The sequence below is a fragment of the Canis lupus genome, chromosome 9, assembly GCF_048164855.1.
Source record: "Canis lupus baileyi chromosome 9, mCanLup2.hap1, whole genome shotgun sequence".
Lineage (NCBI taxonomy): Eukaryota > Metazoa > Chordata > Mammalia > Carnivora > Canidae > Canis > Canis lupus.
Window position 1 is genome coordinate 16,913,096 of NC_132846.1, and position 26,657 is coordinate 16,939,752.

The window sequence follows — 26,657 nt, forward strand, 5'->3', positions numbered from 1 at the left end:
ACTTTTCTATTTGTAGAAATGCTGCATTTCTTTTTTCAGATTGCTGACTGATTCTACAGGTGTTCAGAAGCATTTACTAACTAGCTGTATTTGAGGGAACAGAGAAATGTAGGGTCTTCCACTCCTCTGACATCTTAACTCCTGATTGTTATTTATGGAGATAACCATAGAAGTAGAATAAGATGAATCATGTTGTCATAGGCTTAGATGTGACCCCCAGAAACTGAGTTGCTAATGTCTTCCATTTACCTGTAAGGCTCTTCTTAATGTGTCTTATCTGTGCCCACCTTTGAAATCCATCAGCCTTTCAGGCACCATTGATGGTGTTTCACACTATGTCCCCAGCACCTAGCACAATACCCTGCATGCATACAGCCCTCAAGAATCATTTGCTAAACAATAAGGTGTTGATTGATTGGTTGCCTTCTCACATTTACATAGCAGCTGAACATCTGGGTATTGTGATTAACAATATTGCAATTCTGTATTCAAGTACTTATTGTATTTTATTTCATATAATTTTTTTACCAATATTTCTTGTCCTTACTTGCTTATTTGCATAATACTCAAACCAATGAAATAAATGCAGAATAAGTAGTTGCCAGTTCAGTTTATCTTGAGAATTAGCTGACACGATGGCATAGCAGTAACCCTAAGAAGCTTTAATTCATTTATTCAACAAATTTTCACGGAGTTTACTGAGTTGCATGACAGCCATTATGCAAAGTGATGGGATGCAAAGGCAGGCGGAGTCTCTGTCCTCATGGAGCTTTTAGGCAAGAAAACAGACAGTTGTAGTGCCACATGTATTAACACAAGTTGAGGGTACTGTGGGAGCACAACAAAGGGCACTCATATCAGTTAGGTTCAGGTTCAGGTACAATAGCAGAAAACCCAAATAGCAGTAGTTTGTTTGTTTGTTTATTTACAAAATTTTGACGTTGTTACCCTTTGCATTTAATTTTTTAAAAGATTTTTATTTATTTATTCATGAGAGACGGAGAGAGGGAGATGCAGAGACAAAGGCAGAGGGAGAAGCAGGCTCCATGCAGGGAGACTGATGTGGGACTTGATCCCGGGTCTCCAGGATCACACTCCTAGGCCAAAGGCAGGCGCTCAACTGCTGAGCCACCTAGGCATCCCCCAAATAGCACTAGTTTAAAAGAAAGAGACATTGTCTCCAACATGAATGCCTGGAGGTAGATAGATCAGATCTCCACAATGTAAGAGACTACTTCTGCCTTGTTGGTGAGTTTTGTGTGCCCTTCATGCCCAAAGTCACCTCACTGTCCAGGACAGCTGTTAACAACTTATCAATTTACATTTTCAGTCCAGACTTCTCTTTCAAAATCAGACATAAATATCCATTTGCCTATTTGGCACCTGTGTTTGGATACCTAAAAGGCATGGCAAAATTCACATGCCTGAAACTGGACTCTGTTCCCTCTTCCCCTCCATTCCTAATCAAACAAAACAAAACAAAACAAAACAAAACAAAGCAAAAACCAACCTGTTCAACCTTAGACTCACCCTGGACTCCTCTTTCTCTCAAAAACCCTATTCCTACCTATCTGGAAATCCTTTTGGCTCTCTTTCAAATATATCCAGGCTTCTACCTTCTCTCACTTCTTCTACTGCATCCACTCTGGTCCAAGTCATGATCATCATCTCTCAACTGATTAACTGCAGCACCTCATTAACAGGTCTCCCTCCATCCACCTTTGACCTTTTGCATCTGTTTTCACACAGCAGCCTGAGTGATCCTTTTAAAGTGGAAATCATTTCATGCCATTCCTCTGCTTAGCAATGGCTCCCTGTTTCACCCAGAGAAAAGCCATATGCAATCCTTGTCTGCACTCCTTTTCTCAATAATTCTCTTACTACTCTTTTCCTCATTTCACTCTAGCCACACTGGCTTCTTCACTATTTCCCAAACTTGCCAGGACTACTTTAGTTTTTGGCCTTTGTACTACCTATTCCCTTTGCCTGGAATGCTCTTCCCCTAATCTCTCCTTGGCCAACTAGCTTTGCATGGTCAGTTAGTAACTCTGACCACTCTAACATAGAGGCCTGTCCTTCCTTACCCCAGCACCGATGAAACGCTTCATGCAGCTTGGTTTTTGTCTTTTTCCATAGGATGTATCAACTTCTAATATAGTACATTATGTACTTACTTATTACATTTACTGTTTTCTGTTTGTCTCTCTCAGTAGAATATAAGCTTTACCAGGGCAGAGATCTTTGCCTTTATTGTCCACTGATAGGAACTAAGTACCCAGAACATGCCTAATACTTAGAAGTTGCTCAATAAATGGGTGTTATTCTATATGTTGGCAAATTGAACACCAATAAAAAATAAATTTATATAAAAAAAAGAAGTTGCTCAATAAATATCTGTTGAAAAAAGAAACCAAACCACATAAAAGAATAAACCTGATTCCTTTTTAGTGATATATAGAAAATAAAGTTTTAAGAACTTAGTGTATAGAATGAGAACTCACTCAGACATTCAAGGAATCCATGATACTGTTTAAAATAGGAAGGCTACTGATAAGTTCTTTTCTTTTTTCTTTTTTTAAAGATTTTATTTATTCATTCATGAGAGACACAGAGAGAGACAGAGAGACATAGACAGAAGCAGGCTCCCTGCAAGGAGCCCAATGCAGGACTTGATCCCCGAACCCCGGGATCATGTCCTGAGACAAAGGCAGATGCTCAACTGCTGAGCCACCCCAGTGTGTCCCTACTGATAGGTTCTGAGTCCACATCTATCCTTCTAAGTAGAACTGAATTATTCCAAAGGTAATTTTAGTAACAGTTTGTAAAGCCGAATCTCAACATCTCTGTGAACTGCAATGGAATAGCAGTGCAGACAAAAATTGAGGCTTCAAGTATCCCCAAGATGTCAGTTACAAGTAAAATTTATATTTTCCTTTTATCAATACCAAACTCTTCACATTGAACTATATAGCCCCTTCCTTGGCATTTTTAAATTAAATCTAAGACTTCTCTTTTGTTCTTCCAATTCACCCTAATCTAATCATTACCCTAAATGATTTCGTGTTACATATTTAACTCTTTAACATAGAAAGGAATCTTTTTATTTTTAAAAGAGAACCACAGAGGAATAAATGGTTTCAAATTGTGCAAATTTGAAATTCAAAAATAGAACTGCTACAGACAGAACTGATATTTTTTCATCTACTCTACTAGTCAAGCAAATCATTACAACATCCTATTTGATAGCCTGCCCAGAAAATGTGGTAGCCCTACTGAATTATAAGCAATGTGAGACTCATAAAGGGAAATCAAATATATTATACTTTCCCTAATAACAGTTAAGGCGTACTACCTTTGTGGCACAGTAAATTAATATTCTGCACACTGAATTGGCCAAATAGGCAATGTGATTTGGCAAGTTTGAAAGATGTTGTTAAAAGTTATGCTTTTGGGCAAGCCACAGCCCTCCTTGAAAAATGTGAAGTGAATATTTTCATAGAAGTTTACTGTTAGCATGTATTTCTCTAAAGAAGCTAACATTAAGCAGTGGCTGTTAGCATGTATCGAAAGGAAGTACAATAATTTCTTTGGTGCATATCCCTTGTTCGTATAGAGCTTATTATCTAATTGACCTAAGAACTTAGAAAAATATATTTTAGAGGCATAACATATGCATACATTACAGTCTAGAAATCATAGTAGATACAGCATGTACAAAGGAGGAAAAAAAGTTGAGGCAGAGCTGAAGAATAACTGAGTTTTTATCATACACACATGCAGAGAAAGACTCAAAATTATGAAACTAGTGAGAATTTCACTTGTAAAAAAGTTTTTATATTAACTTTTTAAACTCAATTTCAGGGCAGCCCGGGTGGCTCAGCGGTTTAGCGCCACCTTCAGCCCAGGGTGTGATCCTGGAGACCTGGGATTGAGTCCCACATCAGGCTCCCTGCATGGAGCCTGTTTCTCCCTCTACCTGTGTCTCTGCCACTCTCTCTCTCCCTGTGTCTCTCATGAATAAATAAATCTTAAAAAAAAAATAAACTCAATTTCAGTTCAATGTAACATCTTTATAAATTGGTGTTTTAACTTAAAGGAAATTATTCTTTTCTTTTCCCTTTTTGTTATATTGAAATCTATATTAGACTCCAAGCAAGCTCCAAGTGCACTCGGGTAAGTGGACCAGTTTTCAGATATTTTGGTCTTTTATGGAAAGCTAAGTATTATATATGGTCCTTAACACAATTGGTAATGCAAAGAGAAACACCAGGGAAAAATAAGCTGTGGATTAAGTTGGCAAAGGGGAAGATACTTTCAGAAGTGTATTAAATGCCTTTAAGGAGAAGGAAATGTGAATAAAAGAGGATAAATAGAGTTCTCGCTTGTTTTACAGATTATACGTGAGTGAATATATATATGTGTATGTATATACATATATTTATTTTCAGAGGAAGTTTGCGTTGCATTGCATTTTGTTTATCTAAAGTTAAAAAAAATTCAAGCTGACTAGCATTTCAGCATTAGAAATGTATGAAAATGTAGAAGGGCTGTTGAAAGAGAGGTTAGGACTCTGTGGCATGGGGGAAGGACAGCCTGCCTAGTTACACTCCACAGAACACCTGCCCAATTCTGGTGATTCTGTTTTCTTCCTGCTTCTCAATCAACTAGAAGGACAAAAATATTCTGCTCTGCCTCAGGATTTCTTCTTTCTTACCCAACCTCTACAGTATTGGTTTTCCTTCTTCTTTCATTGAATTACCTGGAAAGGAGCTCTCTACTTGTCACCAGTGTCAGGAACAGAATTCAATCCTTCCCTGTTTACCCCCACCCCCACTCCCACTCCAGTCACATACTGAAGCTGGCTCTTACAGGCCAGAGAGCATGCTTCCCTTCCCAACTTTACATTCAGTGGCATCATATCAGTAGTTTAAAATTGGCCATGCTGGGAGTATTTACACTAAGAGAAATGGCAAAGCCTACAAATTAGTTTTCATTTTTTGTTTTCCAGAGAGTCATTATTAAACATTTGCCATAACAACACTGCCCAAATTGAACCACATATTCTTTTTTGTTTGTTTGTTTGTTTGTTTGTTTGTTTTGAACCACAGATTCTGATATCTAAACTATTAGGTTCAAATAGTTTTTGATGTACCATATATGGAAAGGCTTTAATTCCCAGTAGTTCTGTTTGTCACAGATTTCCAAAGGTGACATAAATGTAATCTTTGGCTTATATTCTCTGTTCACCACAATTTAATAAGAATAATTATGTTCCTGCATTTGAATTTTAAAGAAATTCTTAAGTATTGCTATCCAAGAAAAATCAACCAACCCACCAAACTACCAACCACACCTATGATTTTATGCTTTCATGCAGATGTCTCATGCTTCACACAGAGATGTAGTAATGAGAGCAAGTCTTCCATTTCTCAAGAAAACAGCTTCCTTCCTCTGCCCTCTTCCAAGAGTATGAGCACCTTAAAAAGAGAAGAGGAAATGTGGCTACAAAGCCAGTTTCACCCTTGGTCATTGGATACAAGTCTAGAAATAGGAAGAAAAGCTCAGACAAATACACAGCATCTTGCTAAGAGAGGAATTCGGATTTTTAGTTCACAAGTAGCTAGTTCTTTCTTATCTATAAGTCACAAACACCAATTACCATCAAAGAAAGAGCAGGATGAAGTTACAATGTTTTTCTCCTTGTTCTAATTAGTGTTAGTTCTTGCAATCATATTATTCATCTTGACAGAGTAAAAGACTTATGACTTAAAATATTTGCTACCATTGGTTTAATTAACATACAGCCAAGTTTCCTGCATTTAATAACTCACACTGCCTTAAAAACTTGCCTTTAGGTGTTAGTTCTTAACTGTATATTTGCTGAATGATCTAGTAGTACCATAGCTACACAAATTCTTATTTTTAAACTCTTACTTCATACCAGCCTCTGTGCCATGCTCCCATGAACTCCAGATTACTGAGTCAGCTTCCTGAATTTACATTTTAGGTGAATTCCATATACCACATTCTTTATCAAGGTTTGGCTTGTGAGAAAAAAAAAAAGAAGAAGAAGAAAGTTGACTCAGTTTCAGAATTCCTTGGGACGCCTGGGTGGCTCAGTCACTTGTGTCTGTCTTTGGCTCAGGTCATGATCTTGGGGTCCTGGGATTGAGCCTTGCATCAGTCTCCCTGCTCAGCTGGGAGTCTGCTTTTCCCTCTCCCTTTGCCCCTACCCCTTGCTTTTGCACACACACACTCTCTCTCAAATAAAATAAATAAAATCTTTAAGAAAATACCTCCTCTTTCAGCTATGTGGCATTTATACAGTTTTATCACACAGAATTTCTACTAAATACAAATTCAACTAATCTTTGTTTCCACATGAAAAACTTGCAAAAAGTTAAACTGATTATACTTCATATAAAATTAAGTACCAATAAAAAACAATATTTGGATACTAATGTGTAAGACATTACATAAACACAAAGGCAAATAGATTTCATATAACAAATATATAGTTGTAACAGCACTGGATATATTACTAGTCATAGAAACATTATCTAAATAATAATTAATGTTTGATTTTGGTTACCATTCTTAAACCACTAACTCACTAGAAATAATATTTACCTACTTGGCATCCATCCCAATGAGCACTATGAGATATCTCTTTGCTACTGTACATTAAATATATGGAACAGGTACACATCTAGGAGGGTTTTTATTCACAAAATATTTTTTTGAGTTCCTATTATACATAGTTTTTCCAGCATAGTTCTAGTTGCTAGTTCTCTTCTGCTTGCTTCCATTTTTTCAGAATAAAAAGCAAGGTCGTCAACTGAGAGTGAGAATAAGGAAGGGACATTGAAAGACTAGATAAAAGATGTTTAGTAGTCATCTAGGGGAATGAAGGAAAGGATGGACCAAGCAAACGTATTATCATTACTGGGTAGCATTGAGGTCCACTTGAGGCCAACAGTTGTGAATATAAAGTGTCTTTTTTGTAGCCACATTCAGCTGTGTGGGTGCAGGAAGAGAAAGATTTAACCAAGATGAAGTTTTGCCAAATGAATATGAAGTGAGAAAGGGCAAGGGAAAGAATGTGTGCCAAGAAGTGATTGTAATGGTTAGCCATGGGATTTAAGCTAGGAAGGAGGGAAGTGACAACATCATGGGGATGAGGATATGGTAGTAAGAGCAGTGCCCTGTTGGTCTTGTTGGAATCAGGATACTAGAAGAGAAAGTTGGAAAGATAAACAATAGAGTTAATATTAAGATATCTACTAAATCCCATTCTTAAGCCCAACTAAAGTTTGTTTTTTTCCTTGTATTCCCAGTGTCTAGCATAAAATATGATACATCATCTATATATTGAATAAAAATGGTGAATGAACAAAACTTTGATCCCATAATTGAGTAATATCAAGTATGTGAAGAACAGCTACACATGGATAGCACATTCTCCATTCCTTCAACTATATTCAGTAGATATTCTCTTTGTTTTGATTTGATATTCAAGGTTCCTTTGAGATTATGATTTGACAAATATTAAATGAAGATCTGACAATCACCAGAACATGTGCATCTTAGAAAGCTAATACATTTAATGGCCAATGTACAACACATAAAAATGCAAAAAAAAAAAAAAATCGAAACACTAAATAAAATAATTATCCAAAAAATACACTCTTCCGGGATGCTTGGGTGGCTCAGTGTTGAGTGTCATGCCTCAGGGCGTGATCCCAGAGTCCCAGGATAGAGTCCTGCATCGGGTTCACTGCATGGAGTCTGCTTTTCCCTCTGCCTATGTCTCTGCCTCTCTCTCTGTGTCTCTCATGAATAAATAAAATCTTTAAAAAAAAATACACTCTTCCAAAGATGAATTATTTAAGAATAAAAACACAACTACTTTGGAAGATTTTGAATCTATAATATTAAGCTCTCAAACACAGACACATTCATATTAGTATTCTGAGGAAAGCTTAGACAGTAATTAACGGATCACATATTTTAAAAGACTTTGTCATCTTTTCTAGCGAAAGCACTCATACCTAAGATTTGTCCTCATTAGAAGGATCCCTTGGTAGATGGATATTATAGCCATGAAAATTTACCCTGGAATTCTACGGGTGTCTACAAAGTCTGAAAACATAGATGAATACGCATGATGTTGCCAATGGCATTGTCAATCCATAAAAAGGTAAATTAATATTACCTATTTTTCAGACTTTATACTCTGTTGATGACTTCATAGGAGAAGTGTGATTTCTATATTCACTCAAGGACTAGACTTAACTAATGGATAGTTTTTTTAAGTATAGTTGACACAAAATGTTACATTAGTTTCGGGTGTACAACATGTGATTCAACAAGTTTATACATTATGTTACCTTCATCACAAGTGTAGCTACCATCCGTCTCAGTACATCACTCTTACAATATCATTGGATATATTCTTTATGTTGTGCCTTTTATATCTCTGATTTATTCATTCCATAACTGGAAACCTGTATCTCCCACTCCCTTTCACCTATTTTGTCCAGTGCCCACCCTCTTCCCCTCTAACAGTATCAGTTTGTTCTGATTTTATAGGTCTGACTCATCCAAATCCCAAATCAAGTAGTGCCATCACACAGTTGTTAACTATATTATGAATTCACAAATGTTAACTTTTCTTTCTTTTTTTAAAGAGATTTTATTTATTTATTCATGAGAGACACAGAGAGAGAGAGGTAGAGACATAGGCATAGAGAGAAGAAGCAGGATCCATGTAGGGAGCCCAATGTGGGGCTCGATCCCAAAACTCCAGGATCACGCCCTGGGACGAAGACAGACTCTTAACCACTAAGCCATCCAGGCATTCCAATGGTAACTTTTCTGAATTAAATTCCACCTATCACCAAGGAGGAAAGAGAATTCCCCTCTCTCTCAAAAAGAAGAAGAATGACATCAGGAAGTGTGCTGAGACTGGGGCTATGAAGTTTCACTGGGTTCACTAAGCTATCCCTAAGGCTTTTCTTGCTTTAGAATGGATTTTGAAGCACCAGTAGCTGAAAACTGAATTTAAGAAAAGAATGTTAAAACTTGATGTGGAAGGTATGGTTCAAGTTGGACCATAACACAATCATTAAAATGAGCAAAAAGTCTAAAATGCCACTGTCTAGAAAGTGAAACAATATTGTTTCTTTCATTGCAGAGTTTAATTTATTCATTTTTTGTTTCACAAACCTTGAAAGACACTCCTAAAAGGAGCTGTTGGTGTTTTAAGATGGTGTTTCCCAGAATGAACACATATTCCATGTTTTCTATTTTACCTTACCACTGAAAAGCTAGAGGAATTTGTGGAAGAGAAACAATGCTTTCTTATTCGTGTAGGAAGTCAATTCCAACAAAAATAATTTGTCAGGGCTCCTTTGGTTGTTTGAGACAAAATTCAATACAAATCAGTTTAAACACAAAAGGGGCATTTTTTGGCTCATAATTGAAAAGATGGAAATGGCAGGGATGCTTGGCTTCAAGACTTTATCTCCCTTTCTCTCATCTGCTTGTCTCTGCTTGTCTTGATTCACTCTTGTTACAGAGATTTCCTAACACAGAGAGGTGTACTACCTGAGAGAGCCCCCCCTTTCCTAACCAGTAATATTTAAGATGCAAGAGGCAAGCAGAACTCTTCTCTGCTGGCAACAACAGAAAAATCCCTGGTAGGGCTTTGATTGGCCTCATTTTGATCACTTGTGAATCCCTGGGCCCATCACTGTGGGCAGGAGGTCATAGACATTTGACTGATCGGGCTTTAGTCACATGTGTACCCTTGGATGAAGGGCTATAGAAAAGAGAATTTTAGAGTTTTAAATATTTCTGTAACACATTTTTCTTTGTAATTTGAAAAATAAGACTGGGTTTGAAATAATTAAACAATACTCTTGCTGCTTCCTTCTCTTAATAACTAAGTTTTAATCCTAATTAACTGGCTCCTTTTCTATACTGCTAACCATCCAATGACAATGGTACTGGGACTAATTAATTGCACTTCATCTCAAAAAATACTTTCCTACTAGGAGCTCTAGTTTATAGTTTGGTTATTCTATATTCCTGTGAGATTAGCAAACTTGGAAAGGAAATGAAATGGCTCAAGTTTTAAATATACATATACTGCATGAGATGTTATGTTAACTTGTGGATAAGGCCCTGGCTCACCTAAACTTGTCATTTATAAAATATTTATTGTATCAGGAAAGGTGTGCAGAAATAGGGAAGACATAATCCCTGCTTGAAAGATTTACATAATAACTCTGGAAGCCATTGCAATAGGGCATCATGATTATTAAACCTGTAAACTGTTTCCTGGAGGGGCAAACAGAGGTAACTGGCTGCATGTTACAATCCACAGTTCAGTTTGGCATAGCATCTTGCACAAAAGTGTATCCCAAACCACTTTACAGAAGTGAAATTTCCATTCTCAAGCCAATATATGCTATATATTACAGAACAGCTGTGTGCAAACATTGCCTCATGGGGGGAAAAAAGGCTCAAGGCATTAGGTCATGAGATAAAAATCCAAAGGACTTAGGAGGCATGGACCAGTAGGGCAGAAAGGAGGGAGAAGAGGAAACAATGAGAGGAAAGGAAACATGTTAATTTGCAAGATTTAGAAATGAATCTGTGATAAGCCTAAGACACATCACACACTTTTTCCCAGGAAAAAAAAGAGAGTAAGACAATCTTTTACATGATCCAAAGGAGTAAGAGCAGAAGTTAAAAAAAATTATGAAGTGAAAGCTGACAAAACTTTCACAGTAGTGGTATAATTACATAGGATCAGTAATTTCAACTAATATGGGATAAAGGCAATATAATTATATATTTTGAGGTTACTTGAATTATGGTAAACTATTACCTGATAATGTTAGATGACAGCTAATTTCATAAACATAAACACTATACATGAATTGTGCATTTTAAAGCAAATAGAATTTTATAAAATATACTTAATACTGAGACAAACCAATTAGACTACAGTCTTTCAGAATCTTATCTGGCTTTAAGAAACCATAAAATGTCAATTTTTATTTTATTTTTGAGTCCTAGAAGTAGCTGCTAGTAGGGAGTTGTATTTAACAAGTGATGATAGAGAGTTTTCTGTACTTAAACTGGATTCCTAAGTAAAATTCCGTTTCTAAACTAAAAAAAGATTTTATGTAGAAATGACTCTAAAGAGTTTTTTTTCTATTTATATTTACTATCATTCAAATAACATTGAAATATTTTTTAAAATTCAAAATCTCCATTTTGGATGCTCACTTGAAGCTGAAGTTTCAAGTATCATCCAAATAACTAATTAGCCTTCCATACACTGTGTGTATAAATAACATTATTCTCATTCCATGAACTCCATGATTATCCATTTAACAACAGGTTTACATAACTCATTACAAGTTATACACTTCTGTTAAGGGGATATATTCTTGAGTACTGGAGTTTTCCACATAAAAGTATGATTAACTCTGTATCTTGTGGAACCTGCTCATGTTTGGCATCTGCTCATTTTAATTTGTCAGGTAATACATTTTACGTGACGCATATAACACTATGCATGAAAAGTGAAGAAATCAAATCCGTAATGTATTATTTCCCAAAATATCTGGAAATATTGTATACTCAGTTGGGTTGTAGATAAATCTGGCATGTCTGGCCTGTAAAGGACATGGAAGATTACACAGATTATCACTGATTTTGGCAGGGTAATAAGTTTGGTAATGGCTGATACATATAAAGATTTCCATTAAACTGGGTATGATTAGGTTTTCCTTTACCTTCTTAGATACATGGTATTTTTTTTTAAGCCATGCTACCTGGTAAAAAAAAAACATTGTGTCTTAGAAGGAAAATCAATTGAATTTTTGGGAATTTTTGTACTATTATAGATCTTTTTTAAAAAATATCTTAAGAACAATGATAGACTAAAGGATCCTCCTCTGGATGTCCATCTCTCCCATATGCTCACCTCAGAACCAAAAGCAGAATAACAGAGTGGTTAACAGTGTTGGATGCAAAGTCAGAATGATAATCTGTGTTTAGCAATTTCCTTATCTGTGTGATGGAGGTAAAAACTGTACTGATTTCAGCACTTAACATGGTGCCTGACGTATTATAAGCTTGGGATAAACAGTGGCTACTCTTCTTGCTGCTATTACTATTTGTAACACAGAGGTTTCTCAGATAACCCTGAGAAGTTTTCCAGAGGCTGTTGGGATGAGGGTTCCAGCTGCCCTCCTGAGATCATCCTCCCCAGTTCCAGCCTCATCTCAGAGTCCAGCCAGCCATCCTAGTGGTTGTGGTACAGGTGGGATAGCAGATGACTCTTCAGCCTGAGAAGACTATACTCTGATGGCTGCTGTCTCAACCATTCCTTTCTCTAAGGAGGGGAAGCATCATGTAGTAGAAACACACACACACACACGCACACACACACACACATGCACTCACACTTCTCTGGAAATCTCAGTTTGAGTTCTGTGTCAAGTTACACAGATTTACTTATTCCAGGGGTTCTTAACTTGTGGTTGGACTTTGGAAAGAGGAAGGTGTCTACGAATTCCTAGAAATTATAACCTAAATTTTTTTCTTTTTTAGTGTTCATTTTTATGGCAAGAGAAATACATGACTTTCAACAATTTCTTCAAAGATTCCATGTTCATAAAATCATCAGGAACCACACTCTCCAAGATACAATTTCTTTCCCTATAAAGCAAGAATCAAAATAATGGTCCTACTGGCCCTAAAGGATTGTTCTGAGGACCCATTTAAATAGAGTGTGAAAGATTGTTAAGTCCTCTCTGTTGAAGCATTTGCTATTCCTAACCTTGCTGCCATTATTTTTTTTTATCAGTTTGTGTGAACAGTTCTGATTACACAGTGTCATCCACAAGGAACTCAAAATCTTGTATCTACTTTTAGAAAACCATGTCATAGCTTGCCCAAGCAGTAAGCATTGAAAAGAAGATTTTGAGGCACTATCTCCAGAAAATAGTCTACAGATGTGTTTTGTTCAGTTCACATAGTGTTTTTTCAAAAATGAATTGGTTGTCAACATTTAGAAATCAGGAGATTTCACATAAAAAAATAGATTTTAGGTTACTTTAAAACCTGAAATATCTGGCATCCCTAAACCACTTTTCTGGAAGACAACAGCAAGCTGCAGCTGAGCACAGGTGCATGTGCCCCTTGCACCCCATAAGTGAATCTGGCCCTTCTGCTTCCCTCTTTTGGTCACATGAGTATCCTTAACCTGTAGATGTGAATTCTAAATCTTAACTGAGTATAATCAGTCTGCTTTAAAGATATATCAAATTAAGGTGTCACTTCCCCTTCTTTTTCTTCTTAGACGCTTCTTTCAAACTTCAAATATAGAATATTTAGAATACACTTTTAGGCAATGAAAGAGAAAGTATCTATATTTTCCACAGACATTGCTCTTTCTATTTAAGCAAATTTTTGCCCTTTGAAAGAACATCCTCCAACAGGAATATTGAAGGACAAGACCCATGGGATGATAACAAGATCCAAGAAAGAGGCAAGTGATGTGATTAGGGAAGACCCATAAGTTTAGCCAATAGAAAGTCATGACCCTAATTTGAGCTTGCACAAATCAAAAAGAATGAAGAAATAAATGGACTGCCAACATATCATTTGGGAGAACTTGAAATGAATCAGCAACTCAAAGAGCCTCTTAATTTTGACCTGAGCAAAAATGTCAGTTTTAAGGATAAGAAAATTGTGAAATATAGGAAGATGTTTGTTTCCCTTAAATTTAATAGGTTACAAGATATTTCATAAGGCTGACTTTTCTCTGGAACTTACAAGGAGGAAGAGCCATTATGAAAATTAAAAATGCATGGTAACTTGACAGATAAATGGATAAAGAAGATGTGGAATATATACACAATGGACTATTACTCAGCCATCAAAAGGAATAAAATCTTGCCATTTACAATGACATGTAAAGAACTACAGGGTATTATGCTAAGTGAAATAAGTCAGTCTGAGAAAGACAAGTATCATATGCTTTTACTCATATGTGGAATTTAAGACAAAACAGGTGAACATAAAGGAAGGGAGGGAAAAATAAAATAAGATGAAAACAGAGGTGGAGGCAAACCATAAGAAACTCTTAACTGTAGGAAACAAACTGAGAGTTGCTAGAGGGGAGGTGGGTGGGAGGATGGGGTAACTGGATGATGGGGGTGAAGGAGGACACATGATGTAATGAGCAATGGGTGTTACATGCAGTTGATGAATCACTAAATTCTACCCCTGAAATTAGTAGTGCAGTATGTTACTTAAATAGAATTTAAATAAAAAAAATTTTAAAAATGCATGGTGAAAAATGAAGGATTGCGAAATCCTTGATGTTCTCCTTTTTGAATAAAATATTCTTTTTTGTTATTACGGGCCCCCAAATAATGAATAGGCTGCTATGGATTACAATAAAAAAGAAAAAAAAATGTTACCAGGAAACCCAGCTAGATACAATTATAATAGACTGCCTTTCAAAACAGTTCTTAAACTCTGGTCCAATATTATTTGCTCTAAGGAATGGTCTATTTTTTTTTTAAAACAATGTTGATACTGACAGTAGAATTTTGATTTAAAGAACTCTATATCAATTACATAGACTTGTGAAAGATTTCAAGATTTATACAGTCATTACCAAACTAAACTCTATGCTGCATCATGTACTATCGTAAATGTTTCAGCAAAAGTGATGTGGTGTAACGGGGCTATCCATTTGAGTACTATGGCCTCTAGGAAGTTTTTCTAAACCTAATTGCAGGGGCCATTTGGGTTAGAGCAAGGTTGCACTGTAAATCTGCCATTCTTAGAGGGCCAACTTTCTCGATACATATTGAACCAATAATCTTGCTATGAAACTGTGTAAGCTAGATTCTGTGCCACAATAGTAAAATGCTCCTCAATAAACTTGTTTTCACAAAAAGTTTGCCCACTCATGCGTCCCAAAGCTGTTGTAATCTTCATTGTCGAGGCTGATCTAACAGCAGGGACATTATTCTATTTCTTGACACATTTAAAGTTCTCTAATGAATAAAGCTAAGAGCTTATGGCTGCTTCAACTGTCACTTGATTACCCCAAAGGGATTTTCCTTTCTTTTTCTTTTTTTTCTTTTTTGTCTTTAAAATTGGCCTCCTAGTTTGTTTTTAACTACCTTGTGCACAGAGGTCTGAAGGGGAAAGCAGATCAAAGATCAGCTCACAACATAAAAAGCAGCTGTAGTTAATTAAAGGCAAATGAAGGACATCTGACCAGATTCTTTACGAGCCACCTTGTCACACATTCAACAGTCTATAATCTCTGTGACCTTGTCCCTTGGTCCTGAACTGTCGCTAAACCTGAGAAATGGATATGTCTTGAATTATATATGAATTTTTTAAAAATGGGAGGAAGAGTGTGACTTAGGCAAGAGTAAGTGAGGTGGTTCAGGGTGTGACTTAGGCAAGAGTAAGTGAGGTAGAAGAAGAAGACACAAAAGTGGAGATACCTGGGACAGGTAGAAGTCACCTGGGAATTCCACTATCAAGCACGGAGTCTTTTCCCACAGTGAAAATAAAGTGGTTTGTTATAAAGAGGTGGAGGTAGATCATAATCAGATTATGAAAGGTAGCATTTGAGAGGTGAAATGCAATATCTATGCTATGATTTGAGAGAAAATGATCATGTAATGTCCTCTATTTGACTTCTTTAAAATTTGTAATTGTTCTATTTTTAAAATGTTATTAAAATCTAAATAATTCAAGTAAAACAGTTAATAAGTTTTTCTAATTTTGGAGGCAATATGTGTCCATTCTAAATACTTGAAAAGTCCTAGAGACATCTAAGAGAAAAAAAAAAACTCCCCCAAAACCCAGCCTCTGAGAGAATCTGTTAAGATTTATATTTAAATCAAAAGAAAAAAAATTTGAGTACACATTTCAGTGTGTACAAACATTAAAAAGGTATTGCCATGGTTTAAAACATTTTTGAACTGTATGGGATTTCCTTGAACCTGTGGTATATAATATTTAAAAACCAAAAGTTGTAATTTTGAAGACAGATTCAGTTTCTGGAAAGAACTGAGCACCAAGTGGAACCAAGAATGGTGAATACAGAGGCTGACAGCAAAAGAAATATTGCCACATAGAATGAAATTAATTATTTTATATAAGACAAATTATTTCTGAAGAGAATTCCAAGAATGGGTATCCAAAAAATATTTCAATTAAGGCAGTGCCCTGAAATAAGCTACTAGTTAAAAAGGCAATATTCAATTGAGTGAATAAATTGTGATTTATTCTTCATTTTAAAAAGTACTAGTAACTTTATATTCAACTTCAGAGGAGAGACATATAAGAAAACTTTGCAGTCTAATATGGATTTGATTTGTTATTGAAGGATAGACAAGATATGACTGGGAGAGTGAATTTCAGGGAAGCAGAATGATATGTAAAAAATGACAGTGGGGATCCCCAGGTGGCTCAGCAGTTTAGCACCTGCCTTTGGCCCAGGGTGTGAGATCCCGCAGTGCTGGGACTGAGTCCCACATCAGGCTCCCTGCATGGAGCCTGCTTCTCCCTCTGCCTGTGTCTCTGCCTCTCTCTCTCTTTCTCTCTGTGTCTCTCATGAATAAATAAATAAAATCTTTAAAATAAATAAATAAATAAAAATAAAAAGTGATGATGAGGCATAGAAAACTTCTGGGGCAGTGAAAATATTCCTTGTGATACTATAATGATGGATACATGTCATTATACATTTGTTATAACTCATAGAATGTACATCACTGAGAGTGAACCCTAATATACACTATGGACTTTGGGTGATAATGATGCATCAATGTTAGTTCATCAGTTGAATAAATGCACTGCTCTGGTAGGTGATGTTGATAATAGGAGGTATTGTGTGTGTGTGTGTGTGTGTGTGTGTGTGTGTGTAGGAGTGGAAGGTATAAGGGAACTTTTTGTACCTTTTCCCCATTTATACTCTAAAAAATAGAGTCAATCAAATGATGATAGGGAAGCACAATGCATTGATGGGAGGAAAGAAGGATTAGAAAGCATTCCAGAAAAAGAATAAAAAAGGGTATGAATGAGAGAAGGTAAAGTTGTAGGAAATGAAAGGATTTCAGCACAGTACTATCCAATAAAACTTTCTGCAATTACGGAAATATTTTATAATCTGTGCTATCCAATATGGTAGCTACTAGCCTCATGTGGCTACTGAGCACATGAAATGTGGCTACTATGACCAAATAAATGATTATTTTGTTTTTATTTACTTTTAATTAAATTAAATCTAAATAGCCATATGTGGATAGCAGAGACAATTCTGGATAGTACAGAATAGAGCTTGGAGTAGGGACACTGTGAGACAGGGATGGAGAATTATATAGGACATAGCTAGATACTGGAGGATCTTCATCTGTGTTAAGGAGCATTAAATTTATCCCACGGAACATGAGAAGCCAATGAAAATATTTAAGAGGGAGAGTGACTAATGTAATAAATTTATTTGCTTTTTGGCATTAGACTTCAATGAAAAGGATTAGGATCAGGATGATGGTTTGCATAGAGGCAGGGGTGCCAGGAAAAAGGCTCTTGGCTAATGCAGGCAACATATGCTATGACCCAAAAGGATAGAAATAGAGGGCTTGAGGGACATTTGGGAAGTGAAGAAAAGATTTAAATGGATGTTAGAAATAAGGGAGGGGGAGAGATATATAAGACCTCAGGATGATGGATGGTGGTATTATGCACTGAAGAACAGGTCAGAGGAGATAGCAAGTCCAGTTAGGGACGTGGTGAATGTGAGGGACATGGTAAATGAGATGACACACATTTACGAGCTATGCACATGTGGATGGCCCTTGAAGCCATGGGCTGGGATGACACCATCCAGGGTGAATCTTAAAATGAGAAGAGGGACTAGGACACAACCCCAAATACCGATATCCTGACATGATTCTTCTGCTTGTAGATCAGTTTTATATTCATGCCTGCATATTGTAGCAAGCCATATTAATGTGTACTTGTCTTTTAAATAAAAATCCCAAGCTCACAGTCTCAGCACCCCAGGCACCCCATAGTAATCGCTCCCCACCTCACCCCCATTTTTAGGGCACAGTGACATATGAAAAATATTATTTTATATTTCTATTTTTTTCATTGAGGACACAATTTCAGATACAACAGAGTGAACTCTAATGTGAAAAAGAAAAATTACTGGTGACAGAGACTATATTAGATAAGCATGTTTTAAAGGAAGTTAATAAGAACCAAGTCATCAAAAAACCCTCACAAGTGTTTCTCTCTCCTATAAAATGATTATTAAACAAATGTCCAGTGTCCTTACTACATCTGGCAAGCTATCAAATAAACTACTAACAATCACATCACAAAATGAGGGAATATACTGATTTTTAAAAGGGAAGCATAATACAAACTCTTCTAGTTGAATACAAACGATGATGATACCATTCCAGGAAACTGCAGTTTGCTTTCTTAACAGTTTTTATTATGCAAATCAGAGCCTTACTGGAGGGTGCCATTGATCCTATACGAAACTTGTAATCATCCATGGTAAAGGTATAGATACTACTCTGAATTATTTAGGTGTATCAGACTGTCCAAATGCTCTTATTTGAGAAGTGTAGCTAATAGATGAACTGAGAAATTACTTATTGCACTTTAAATAATCATAAAAACTAGCAGGCAATGCAAGTGTAAGTGTAGGGACCACAGGGTCATTCTTATTTCCAAATCCAATAGATACTTCCTCATAAATAGATTATAATAGACCCTGTATTGGGTCATTCTTTCATTTAACAGCCTCTTATTAAGCATTTACCAAGTATCAAAATAGAGTTTTCAGTTTCCTGCTGAGCAGTTTGGACCTTACAGGTATGAAAAAGAAGGTCTCAAAGTGTTGGGAGATGAGATGGTGGGGTGGTGACAGGATCTCATACATGTTTTCAGAGAGAGAATAGAGAGAATACTGGCAGCAGAATTACAATGCAGAGAGACCGAATTCATGAGCCCAGTTAGAAGACTTTTCCAGTAATGCAGAGGAGAACAGATTAGTGAATGAAACTGAAACAGAAGTGGCGCTAGGGATGGAGAGAAAGGGATTAAAGATATTTAAAAGTTGATTGGGAATTGAGAAATCAATCAGAGATTATTACCTAGGGTGATTGAGTAGATGTTTTTGATCCCAGGAGGTATCTCTAAAAATATTATTATTTCTTAGCCTCTCTTTGTGGTACTCTCCTAGAAATATCTTGGAAGTGTTAAAAACTCATTAAGTGGCTTATTTTGGAATTACAGTCATTTCTTTACTGAACAGCCCTGTCAAGTAGTTAATGATCTGTAAAACTCTGAACTGGGAAGAGCTCTTTAAATTAATTCCTTAAATTAAAGATCCTTTTATTGTATTTTGTAAATTCTGATTTGCTTTTCTAAACAAATTCTACCTATCTTTCAGTGTATGTTTTCTAGTCCCTGAACTGTGAGGAAAATTTTATTAGTTTTCAATATAATCAAAGGGAAACCAAATTCAACCTGTTAGCTTTCTGAAAATCAACATTCTGTACTACACTATAGATTTTAAAAACTCTAGTGAAACTAAATTGGCAGTCGTCATGAAGCCCTACTTTATTCCTAAGATGATACTTCTTCTATTACTGCTATTAATGCTTTTGCTAATAATAATTCCACTACTACTCTTACTATAACTATTACTATCATCACCACTACTATTAAAACTGCCTCATTTTATTAAGTACTTTTATGTATCAGAAACTGTTGTACACATTTCATGTATATTAATTCATTGACTCCTTGCTGACAATAGTATTTACAACAGCCACATTTCCCCTGCTTTATTAATGAGAAGACTGAGGCACAGGGAGGAGAAATAACTTGTCCAAGCTCCTGCAACTATTAAGCAGCAGAGCTGGTATCCAACCCTGTTGCAGACCGTTACTTTGGTGGTCACCAATAAGCCATACCTCCCAGTAGTCCTGTCCTAGTGGAACGTCCTTTCACATTGATTCCACGCTTGGCCACATGACTTATTTTGGACAATGAGACATTAGCATGTGTTATATAAGCAGAGGCTCCATAAGCCACTTCCACACTGGTATTTGCTCAGCTGGCCCGCTTATTTTTAGGATCCAGCTTCCATGTGCTAAAAAGCCTAAGCCACATGCAGAGGCCACTTGAAGGACAACTGAGGCCCTCCAGTCCTGGCCAAGAGCCTGCACCAACAGTTAGCCATGTAAGGGAGTCATCTCTGCCACTGCAGCACCAGTCACCATCTGACTGTATCTGCATGAAAGACTCCAATCAGGGCCAGCAGAAGAACTGCCCATGTGAGTTCAAGCAACCCACAGAATTGTGAGAGATGATAAAAAAGTTTGTTGTTTTAAGCTACTAAATTTTGAGGTGATTTGTTATACAGCAGTGGAGAAAACACAAGACAAAACCCAGTCAGTTTATAATCTTAACCGCTTTGCTATCCTGAGCTAAAGTTACCTTCCTAAACAATCATTAGATGATAGATAGATGATAGATGATAGATAGATAGATAGATAGATATGTCTATATCTATATATATCATATTGAGTATTTCTTTTCTGTGTGCTTATTACAGCTACTTAGAATTTTATATCTGTGTAGTATGCTCAGTACTTATTATTATAAATTTCTACCTTAAATCCAAAATACATTACTGAATGTATATATTGTCTCATTAAAAAGGCATTCAAAATACCTATTTCTAGGTTCTAGGTTCAATTTGATTCAAAATAGTTTATAATTTAAGATTAATCTATAGATAATTTTGAAATTAATATACAAACACAGATTAATGTTTAATGGATAAAATTATTTTTTGTGGGTAAAGGTTTGCCTGCATGTTAAGTTGCAAAGATTTTAAGCCCTGCTTGGCTAAAGTTAATGCTTAAATTACTAGCTCAATTCTCTCTTCAGGCAAGAGTCCCCCTTGGACTATCCTAGTCAAGTTGGGTTCACATGTTAGTTCTCATGTAATGTATCACAGTGAAATCTAATGTTCTATTCACCAACCTACCTTCTAATTTTCTTCCACTCACACTGGACTGTGCAGACTTTCAGAACAAGAACTATTTAAAAAAAAAAAATCTGCATTGTCACATATAGTATCTTTGGTGAAAGAATAAACTCCTGGGTAAAAGGAGGCCTCCCTGCAACATTTCTCCTCCCTCTCCCCAGCAGCCACCCACTGGTTGCTTCCACCAGCCACTGGCTAAGAAAATCTGTTCATTCTATTGAGAGATAATAGTAATAATGTAACTTTAAAGTAATAATGAAACTTTAAGTAATAATAAAACTTTAAGTTTTTGTTATCTTAAGTCACTTTCCTTTACATTTCAAAAAAATTTTGATTTATACAATATGGGGTTAAGGGTCAGAAAATTATGTAAAAAAAGAGAAATTCTTAACACAAAAGCTGCTATATAAGCCTCTGTATTGCTTAGATAGTTAACACTCAAAACATATCTTAGGAAGAGGAAACACCTAAAGGTAGAAGTAGAAGTAGTGATGTTTGAACTGATGAAAGATAAGGATGAGTTGTTGGAGATGTTCATAATCCTTTCCACTTTAATGGTAGAAATAGAGGTTAAGACATCAGAGTGCTTAATGGCAAATGTTGTATTAATTATCTTAAATACTATATTAAGTATTGAAACATGAATGGAAAACACCACATGGGTATGTCTTTGATGGACATGGAAATTCAGAATCAGACAGGTCAGGTTATTCTGAATTATCACAATATAGTAAGGTTTGAGGGGTATTCTAAGAAGGGCCAACAGACCCCAATAAATATTCAGGCTTTTACCATCTATGATCAGTCAGAATATTGCTAAGTCATGGAACAAGTAGCCACAGTAATATGGGACAGTTGTAGTTTTATAAGGATTTCCTTTAACAAGCAACTTTTCCAAAGCAGATCTTCTACCTAAAAGTTAAATGCTAAATACATTGACATTGGCAGAGGGTGAACAAGAACAAATGAATGTACAGTTTCTGAAAATCAGAAAGACTTTAAGGAAAACTTCCAGCTCAGAATAAATACGTGTTTAATTTGCTTCCAGATTCCCTTATACTTGACTGGTTTTAATCACCATGACGAAAATTAATAAATGATTTGTCAGTGTTTAGAAGACAGTTTAGTCTCCATCTGGTATATTCGAGGCTTGTGAAAACATTTTCCAGTACTACCCAGTGACAGAAAACATTGGTAAGGTAAGCTCTTACAGCTGAAATGCGGCAGTTGATTGCCAATGGAAGCTACAGAAAAGGATGATTAATATAAACAGGCTTTTGCTTGTGCTTCACAGCAACATTACATAAAGCAGTGCTATTTCAGGAGACTTTTATATTTTAATTTCCAAGAGTCCATAGGGTAATGGATTTTTTTCTTCATCTTGTTTGATCTTTGATATTTAAGACCAACTTCTGTGTTTTGTTTATTTTTTCTTTGCATTGGAAAAAGAACATAAAGTGAGTGACAACACATAATCAGGGCTAATTGGTATTTTTTGGAGGAAAAAAAAAAGAAAACACCTTTTATGATGAGCCAAATGCAAACATTTTACAAATAGGGTATCTTGCACCAAATAATCATGTCAGGAAAAAAAATGGTTATGTTGCATGCATGGAAGTATTTGTTAGTTTCAAATTTAATCACAGCAAGTGGTTTTAATTTATATTTCCCTAAAATTTGGCTATTACACAAAGCAAGGACTTTAAAAGACTAAATGATTGTCTTCTCCCTGAAGGAAAGAAACTGAAAGTTGATTTCAAACTGAAAGGAATAATAGAGACAAAACATTTTAAATAAAAATAAATAAAGGAGGGAGGTAAACCATCCAATAGCCCACTTGTTTAATGTAAGATGATTTAGTTTCTTTAAAAAAAACTTACTATTTTTTTCACTCTAAAAATGATCAGAATGATGCAAGGTAACTATTCCTCCTTTATATACTATCAAATATGTAAGGGTCTCCTTGCTGCACTGTTGGTAAGGTCTGTGTTGCCGAAACAGGTGATGACAGCAGTACTATTTTGTGTTATTTTAGCCGTCACTAGCCTTCCTAGTATTTTTCACCACTCCCACTTGCTGGCAGTATATCATGGCACAGTTTCAACAGAATTCTACTATGAGCTGTGAGCTAACTGGGAAATGTCAACATGTAAAGCCATGTCTAGAATTAACCTGTCTTTAACAAGGGCAAACTCCCACACTCTCTTCTCTCTCAAAACTTAATTACAGCAGAAGTGCAGCTAAAAGGGGTGGAGATGGTTGGATGATGAGATGCTAGAGACAATTCTATAACCAAAAGATAAGATAATCACACAAAATCCACCATGAACATTTTGCTATGGAACTAGAAAATAATACTGCTCATCTTGTCAGAGAACAAACTCTTCTAATTAAGAACCACATGGCCATCTGAGTAAGACTCTCTATCCCTCCGAAGTGAAAGGATCATGCCCTTCAGCTTATTGTAATGCATGCCATGTCCCTTCTTCTGTGGAACATCTGACTTTAATTGAACAGCTATTGAGATTCCTGCTGTGACATCCTAGAAGTATCATCACACTTTTAGGCATCAGCCTTGGCTGTGATCTGCCCCTTATCCCCTTTAATGACAAGAGGTCAACATTCTATCTCAAACCAAGTTACACACTATATGATGGCTACTCTTAGCACTGCCCCATGCCTGTTGACCTTGAAAAATGACTGGTAACCACCAGACAAATCAGCAAAACCCCTGAAGGTCATGGCCCCTGTGTAACCTAATCAGCATCTCTAAATAATTTGTTAGAGTCAAGTTGAGAGTAACACACTCAAAAGACATTACTGCCTGCATACCTAAAATCTTTCTCGGATAAGAAGTGGATCCATAACGAGATCTGTGGAAAGACTACGAAAATAAAAAAGAAATGTAAAAATTCTGGTAAGATCTGAGAAAACAAAGAAATAAAAAGTGTTTTCAGATTTAAAACAATTGATTAAAGCATTTCCTGTATTCTCAGCAATATGAGAAAATTTCACCAAGAAAACAGAGATTTAAAACTCTGGACTATTATTAATACAAGTGGCCTCTGATAATGCTAATGGTATCCTGGAGATCATAAAATGACATAAAAAAGAGCTCAGATATTGTCTCCTGAGATCACTTCTCATTCAAGCTGTTTATCCTTTGTCCTCTCATAAATTAATGTATTTTAAACCCCACCATCAGGTTGAATATATATAAGTATTCTTCATTCTTTCTTGTGTGTATATAGTTCCAAGCTACTCATACTGTTCTAGCACAAAACAAACAAAATGCAATGTGTTTCCAACATAGTTTTGATTGAGGTTTCATTTAAATTCACTATTTAACAACTGTAGATAATGTAAATATGTTGATGGGGTCCACAAAACATGTAAAGAGATGCTATCTAATTGTAGGTCATAATGGCATAGGTTGTGAATTTTGTTTAAATGACATAGATTTAAAGTTCACTTAATTTTGAAAGTATAGGTACAGACTCTGACAAATTAAGGTGATTACCTTATTAGTGAATTGTTGACTTCCAGATCTATTATATCTAGGTTTGATCTCTATGGCTCAGAGCCAGCTTTTAACTGACCTCCTGGACAGTTCCCCCTAAATGTCTCTTGGGCATCTAAATCTCAATTTGACCAGAGCGGAATCTCTCATTTCTCTTCCCAGCCCTACCACCAACCTGCTCCCCCTTTTGCTCCCACCATACATCCTACTTGCAATAATGCAAATCAGAAGCCTCACTTTCAGGAGTTCCTGGGTGGTGCAGAGGTTTGGCGCCTGCCTTTGGCCCAGGGCACGATCCTGGAGACCCGGGATCGAATCCCACATCGGGCTCCCGGTGCATGGAGCCTGCTTCTCCCTCTGCCTATGTCTCTGCCTCTCTCTCTCTCTCTCTCTCTCTCTCTCTCTGTGACTATCATAAATAAATAAAAAAAATAAATAAATAAAAAAGAAGCCTCACTTTCAGCTCAGAAGTCCTCATTTCCAAGCAGTCTCTAAATCTTGAGAGTTCTCACTCCTTGACTTCTCTTAAATCTCTTTCCATCTCTATTTTTATTGTCTTTATCAAATGTCAGGCCTTCCTTCTTTCCTTTTTTTAAAAAAATATTTTATTTATTTATTCATGAGAGACACAGAGAGACAGGCAGAAACACAGGCAGAGGGAGAAGCAGGTTCCACACAGGGAGCCCGATGTGGGACTCGATCCTGGGTCTCCAGGACCACAACTTGGGCTGTAGGCAGCGCTAAACTGCTGTGCCAGCAGGGCTGCCCTCGTCCCTCTTTCCTGACTAGACTTTAACAATATCTTCTACTATGGCCCTTTCTGCTTCAAGTTTCTCTTCACTCTTCATGCATATCTGATATTGATGGTCCACTGGCTCAGTGGTTACCTACTACCCATAAGACAAAGATTCATCTAAACCCTACCTTTTTGTTCAGGACTTCACCTCCACTCTTCAATTCTCTTTCCTTTGTGTACCTCCTGCTTTCCAACCCTAGAAAAGTAACTGCATATCCTGTTTGACGTTAGCCTTCTGGACACCAGGGGTTGGGATGCCCTGGGTTCAATATCTGCCTTCTGAATGCCACCTGGGCACATCTAAACAGAGAGAAGCCTCCTTTCCACAGTTTCTTGTTTATATCTTGTTTCTTACAATAATTTTGTGCATACATATTCCTTTTCCCACCACAATGTAAGCTTCTCAAAAAACAATCCATGCACTGTTCATATTTCTCTCCTTAGCATCTATCATAGTGTATGGTGCATCAGAGGCAATTTAATAATGTTTAATAGTAAATAAACAAATGAAGCAATAAAACACTGAAAGACGCTTCAGTTCTTGGATTCAAAGCTATATAAATAAGACAGAAAATACAGAGAAAACTAATGACATTGTGTACAGTTCCTAGTCAAACATTAGTTAAATATTATTTATAAAGAAGAAAATTGGGGCACCTGAGTAGCTCAGTTGGTTAAGCATCTGACTCTTTTAGTGTGTGTGTGTGTGTGTGTGTGTGTGTGTGTGTGTGTGTTTAAGATTTTATTTATTCATGAGAGACACACAGAGAGAGACAGAGACACAGGCAGAGGGAGAAGCAGGCTCCTAATGAGGAGACCAATGCAGGACTGGATCCCGAGACTCTGGGACCATGCCCTAAACTGAAGGTAGACACTTAACCACTGAGGCACCCAGGTGTCCCAAGGGCCTAACTTTTGATTTCAGCTCGGGTCATGATTTTAGGGTCGTGAGATTGACCCCTGCATCAGGCTTCATCCTTCAGCCCTTCATCTCTCCTTCCAGAGTCTGCTGGAGATTCTATCTCCCTTTCTTTCTATCCCCCCACTTCCGCTCTCTTTCTCTCTAAAATGAATAAATAAATCTTTTGGTTTTTTTTAAAGAATGAAACTAAGTCTCTAGCAAACATAATGCTAATTATATAAAAAGCCAGGAGGCACTTTGTATTGTATCATTAGTAGAAAAAAATTAAAAATACAAATAA

General features: G+C 36.4%; 1 protein-coding gene across 10 annotated transcripts in view; it reads right to left on the reverse strand.

Annotated features, from left to right (window-relative positions):
* The window catches only part of SLC25A21 (solute carrier family 25 member 21), a 469,006-nt gene that overhangs the window by 188,137 nt on the left and 254,212 nt on the right, over window positions 1-26,657 (reverse strand). Inside the window, exon 2 of one of the 10 annotated variants that reach the window (XM_072838345.1) lies at window positions 5,354-5,477. The exons of the other annotated variants lie outside the window; for them this stretch is intronic. The gene's annotated coding sequence lies outside the window, so the exon portion shown is untranslated. The remainder of the gene's footprint in view (window positions 1-5,353; window positions 5,478-26,657) is intronic. 10 annotated transcript variants of the gene reach the window in all.